This window comes from Rattus norvegicus, chromosome 11, assembly GCF_021556685.1.
Source record: "Rattus norvegicus strain SHRSP/BbbUtx chromosome 11, alternate assembly SHRSP_T2T, whole genome shotgun sequence".
NCBI lineage: Eukaryota > Metazoa > Chordata > Mammalia > Rodentia > Muridae > Rattus > Rattus norvegicus.
The window spans coordinates 69553068-69558904 of NC_141544.1; the positions used below are offsets into that span (position 1 = coordinate 69553068).

The window sequence follows — 5837 nt, forward strand, 5'->3', positions numbered from 1 at the left end:
GGAAGGTTGTGATTAAGTGGAATATGAATTGGTCTGCTTGAGACAGCAAGGATCTCTCAAAGGAAAAAGCTCAACCAGGGCCCATTATGGTGCAAGCTGCAAGGGAGGCACTTCCGCTGAATGGTCTTCCTGTCCTAGATATGGCACTCTCACCATGGCCCAAAAAGCTATTGTAAATTAGCATACTGTATATGCTTCTCTATGCCAGGAGTGTTCTGGGGACCAACTTTGAGCCATGTCAATTCTAATTTGAGTCTTCACTATACAGCTTTATGGATGCGTGACATTGGCCCCTACAAATGTCAACTGTTTTTCTAAAAATCTGCCAGGAGGTTTCTGCTGAGATTTTCATGAGATTAATGAGAGAAGACACAGAAAGCATTTATTACTGTTTGGCACATGGTAAGCACATATGTATATAATTAACACATATTAAATAACATTCCTTACCACTAATGTTAAATTAAATTTACAAGAAACCATTTTGTTTGAGTGTTCTACCCAAAAACTCGTGTAGAAATCTCATCTGTATTACGAAGTATCAAAAGATAGGGCAGATGAAGGCTTTATGATATCATTAGGTTATGAGGGCTCTGCTCATGAATGGTTGAGTCTATTCGTGTCTTAGTAAGTTACCTTGAGACCAAATCTCAAGACTAATGTGAAAGTCAGTTAGTCCCCATGTCTTTTTTTTTTTTTTTGGTTCTTTTTTTCGGAGCTGGGGACCGAACCCAGGGCCTTGCGCTTCCTAGGCAAGTGCTCTACCACTGAGCTAAATCCCCAACCCCCCCTTTTTTTTTTGGTTCTTTTTTTTCGGAGCTGGGGACCGAACCCAGGGCCTTGCACTTCCTAGGTAAGCGCTCTACCACTGAGCTAAATCCCCAGCCCCTAGTCCCCATGTCTTATAGCTATGCCCATCTCTTCATATGATATCCCATGACACCTCACTAATCTGAGGGGTCTCCAACAGCAAGAAAAGCCCTCAACAAGTGTTGTTTCTAAACACTGAAGAACTCAATTTCTGGGCTCATGAGCAGGCAAAATTTTTATTCTATTATATAGTACATAGGTACAGCAACAGTAAACTAAGGCAGATATCTATCAGTGATATGGAGTGAACTTCTAAACTAAGCCCCAACAGATCAACTCAAAATGGAGCACCTAAGATGCTGACAACACACTGAAACCTGGGATGTTTGTTTATAAGATTTATGAGTAATTAGAAGAGAGGCCATTGCCAATCCCATAAACAAGCAAACATTAGGAAATTCCCTTTGCTTTAACCCTTACAAGGAAAATTACCTCAAGCAAATTGATGTTGACCAATTTATTGTTGTTTAATGTTCCTGTTCAAGCTTTCTTACAAGACTCAACTGATCATCAGAGAACCTTTGTATTTTATAGATACAAGGCTGTCCAACTCGTGAGTCAATAACAGAATTCCATGTTATTATACTGAATTTATAAGTTTAAATAAAATTCGATGCTTTTAACTTCTGTTGTGTATTATTTGGGCTATTAGTTCCTGGTCTAAAGTCTGGGATACTCACTACTAAGAAGTAAAAACTCTGGAGTCGAGAGTTGGTAGGAAAGAATCAGGTTTACTGAAGAAGCAGCTCATGGAAAGACTGGGGTGGGTAGCCCCTGCCTTACTAGGTCCATCTCTGGGTAGGTCATAGGCAGAAGGGGCTGTAAAGGAAAAGAGAGGATAGGGAAATGAAGGAGAGGGTAAGGAAGGGGAAAGAATGTGAGAAGAGATAACATCATGAAGTCATTAAAAAAATGGATACTTGCCATTAAAAAAAAGTAGTCCTATTGAATTATTCCTTGAAACCAGTGTAGTCATAACATTAACTATGGATGACTTCTACTCCTACCTTAGGAACAACCATATGCAGTTATGTGAACAATATCTGTATCTGATCATCATCTTTTTAGATGTACAGGCAAAAACAGATTAAGAGGTGTTCGTTTACAGCTAAACACATGGTGCAAAATTGTGGACAATGCCAAGTGTTAGGGTCAGCTGACCCTAGAAATGCAAGGTGTGTAAATAAATAATTTTCTACAACCCTTTGCAAAAATAAAATATTTCCAAACAATTCTAGAAGATGTTATTATCATCCTTGGTGGTATCTTTCCTTTGGTATCTCATCCTACACTGTTAGAGCAGTGTCTTTTCTTCTGGGAAACAGGTGGCAATTTCTACAGATAAACCAGATAGAGCCCCAAGGAAGGGACTGTGAGTGAATGTGTCTCTGCTGATCCTCTCTACAGGCTAGATGAAGCCTTGGTTCTAATTTTATAAAGGAAATTATATAGGGAGGGAGACTAAACGTCAGGAGAAGTGAGCAGAACCTAAGCACTGCCTTAATTCATTATACTCAGTTATCTCCCTTCTAAGCAGGACACCCTCTCATTTTACTTCTTTGTGTTTTATATATGTCTATGTCTATCACTTATGACAGCTTATGAGCACTCACTGATTGGTATCTTTGTATAGAAATGCATTTAAAATGTAACAGTGCTATATTGTTTATGTGTATGTTCTCTCTCTCTCTCTCTCTCTCTCTCTCTCTCCGTATGTGTGTATGTGTGTGTGTGTGTGAGAGAGAGAGAGACAGACAGACAGACAGACAGATGACAGAGTGAGTGTACACACACACTAGTTCTTTACTCTTTCACTGTGCAATGTTTTTGAGACTCGCATGTGTGTTGATGCACACTATTTATTCCAAGGATAATTACAGAGGTAGGCATCTAGTGCAACAATTGGAAGTGCATCATTAGAGCCAGGTTTCCTGTCATCATAACCCACTTTCCAGCTATGTGAACTCAGCCCATTTACTCAGCAATGTGAGTCTTCAGTTCTCTGGTTTCTCAAACAATGTTCACACTGATATCTACATCAAGGAGTACTGAGTAGGTACAAAATACTTAAAATATAAATATCTAGCAGATATTAGCCAACCTAAGTAGCACCCATCATGACTACTATTGCCTTGTCTAGGCTGTAGTGACCAACCTTATACATGTCCTTTTATGAAGCATGCCTGAGCTTCTCTGAGGTGTAGACTACGGAGAAGACTAGTTAGGTCATAGGGTGTAGACTGTCATGATTTCACTACGTACTGCCAATTTTCTCCACAGCATGACTCCACAGTCAAAGTTCACACCATGAGTTCCTGAGGGTTCTGGGAAATGTTTTGTCAGCCACTGAGAGCACAGATTTTTATGAGTCTTCCTTCAAGTTCCACTGACTTCATCTGTCGGCGAGACTTTTGTCCAAGTTGGGTGGAGAAACAGCTCATTGACATGCTGCCAATGTAGCAGCCTGTGCCATAATTCTTCTGGAGCCCTGAGCCCTTCAAGGTTCATCAAAAGGCAGTCAGGAACACCCTGAGATGGAGCTCGTGGCCCACAGTGCTTCCTTGGTTTCTCTGACTTACTCTATAGAGGCCATGGCTCTCTAGATCCCTGTTCTGGATAAAAATCCCTACTTCTGGGAGCCACTGCCAATGCTGGGTGGTGTCATGTTAGGGTACCAGGCAGAAATATTGTAAGAGAGATGGGTCTTCAGTGGGTCAGGGCTCTGAAGGACCTAGCTGTTAATGTGAAAGGATGGAGCTGAAAATATGGGGCATCCCCTTTCCAAATCTTCTTGTTGTCAATGGTCTTACAAAAAATAATATAAATGAGAGGGTTGTGTTGGTCTCTGAACCCAGTAACACTTTCCCTGTGAGGGCTCTAGGCTCAGTTCCTATTATTATTCCAGGGTGTAAACATCAAAGCCACAGACACTAAAGGACTTGGGCATATGATAAATGTTTGGTATTTAAAGTGTGATGGATGTTTGGGATATGTGTCTTGGGGTTCCAGGGACAGTAAGTACAGATCTAGAGGAGACTCCAGGCTCTCTCATAAGATGTGCCATTTATATCCATCCTGACACCCGTATCATCATCGTAAAGATAATAAAGATTCCAGGATTGGTAGGCAGGCTTGTAATCAATCCTAGCTTCTTGAAAAACTGAGGCAAGAGAGTTGTACATTCCAAACCTGCCTGAGCTTCAGTGAGATGGAGACCAAAGTAAGCAACATAGTGAGACTCTGTCTTAAATTTTATCAAAAAATGTAAAAAGAAAACTGTGTGTGTGTGTGTGTGTGTGTGTGTGTGTGTGTGTGTGTGTGTGTATACATATCCTAGTGATAACACACCAGACTAGCATGGCAAGGCCCTAAAATTCAATCCTTGTAACACAAATACTAACAGTCATTTTTTTTTTGCCACGAGGTGTGTTTTGTTGTTGTCAGTCATACACATAATGTTCTCTAATATCCCATGGCAAAACAGTGAAATTTGGCAGTTCGATTTATGTGGCGGGGTCCCCTTCAGAGACCCACAGCCTGGGGCATCGGCGCGGAGTGTTCGGGTTCACAGTGCAACTTGCGTCCATCTTGCAGGTAGCTCTTCCTCCACATCACGAGGGGGTTTTGAAGATGAAGGGGTCAGGTGGGGAAATCTTCCTAGGTTTTTAGGAGATTTTACTCCTCTTTTCCTGTTCAATGGCCTCTTTGGTTGGCAGGGTGTTCTCCTGCTTCTCGGTTTTCTTCAGCTTGGCCTTATCGAAGCTGGAAATTTGCCCCATGTCTAACTTGTCCGCCATTTTTCTACAACTCATGGATTCTCGTTCGGAGCTCGCGCTCCAGGTGCTCCCACTTGCATTGCTGCAGCAAAAGACCACAATCATCTTTTAAATACTAAGTATAAGGGCCGTTAAGAGCCTAAGACCTAGGTCCAGGATTCAATAACTTCAAGTATGCTTCCTTTCTTGAGAAATGAGTCAGTAAAATTATATAGGCTATATGTCTTTCCAGAATAGTTCATTGAATTTTAAAAGCAGAAACCAAATTAATCATCTGTTCCCTACTCACCGCCGTTCTCACACAGAGTGAGTTTCTACTCCCAAAACAAACTACAGCTTTGCTAAAGCTGTTAGAAATGGAAATCAACTGAGATTCATGAAGACTGTAGAAATCTAGGGGCTGACAGGAGCAGAGAATGAAGCCCTGAACCAGATAATGGACAGACATAGGCTCTAAGTAGTAATCCTGTGATGCATCCTGACTTCTGTGTGTCTTCTGGCTGCTTTTGTGCTGTCATCTGGAGGCTATCTGCTACATACTCAAAATCTTTAATGCAACAAAAGATAGGGGAGGGAAATTCAAATAGCAGGATACATAGATGGCTTTTCTCGTTGCTGGGATCAAATGACTGCTGGTAAGCAACTTAAGGGATGGGAAGCTTAGTTTGGTTTATAGTTTGAGGGGGTACAGTCCATTGTGACTGAGAAGGCATAGTGAGATGTTGCTTTGTGATGGCAGACCTTATGTGGCTGCTTTCTTGAATCTAGTGGGCTGGGACAAAGGTGAATTGTATGATCTTCTGTAGTGGTTCTCAACCTTCCTAATGCTGCAACTCTTTAATACGGTTCCTTATGTAGTGGTGACTCCCAACCATAAAATTATTTTCATTGCTACGTTATAACTGCAATTTTGCTACTGTTATGAATTGTAAACTTTTGATATGCAGGATCTCAGTTATGCAACCCCTGTAAAAGGGTTGTTCAGGTTGAGAACCATCACTCTGCCTGAGTTCTCTCTCTCTCTCTCTCTCTCTCTCTCTCTCTCTCTCTCTCTCTCTCTCTCTCTCTCTCTTTTCGTGTAGTCCTCATTCCAAGACCCAAGCTCAGGAAACTGTGCCACCCATATTGATGATATCCAAAGTTATTCTCTTCTTAGCTAAAATGTTGAGAGACCATCACAGATATATCCAG

At 41.4% G+C, this 5837-nt stretch overlaps 1 pseudogene; it reads right to left on the minus strand.

The window, feature by feature from the left end:
- Positions 1–4535: 4535 nt before the first annotated feature.
- Positions 4536–4667, minus strand: LOC120095569 (thymosin beta-10-like; annotated as a pseudogene).
- Positions 4668–5837: the final 1170 nt, after the last annotated feature.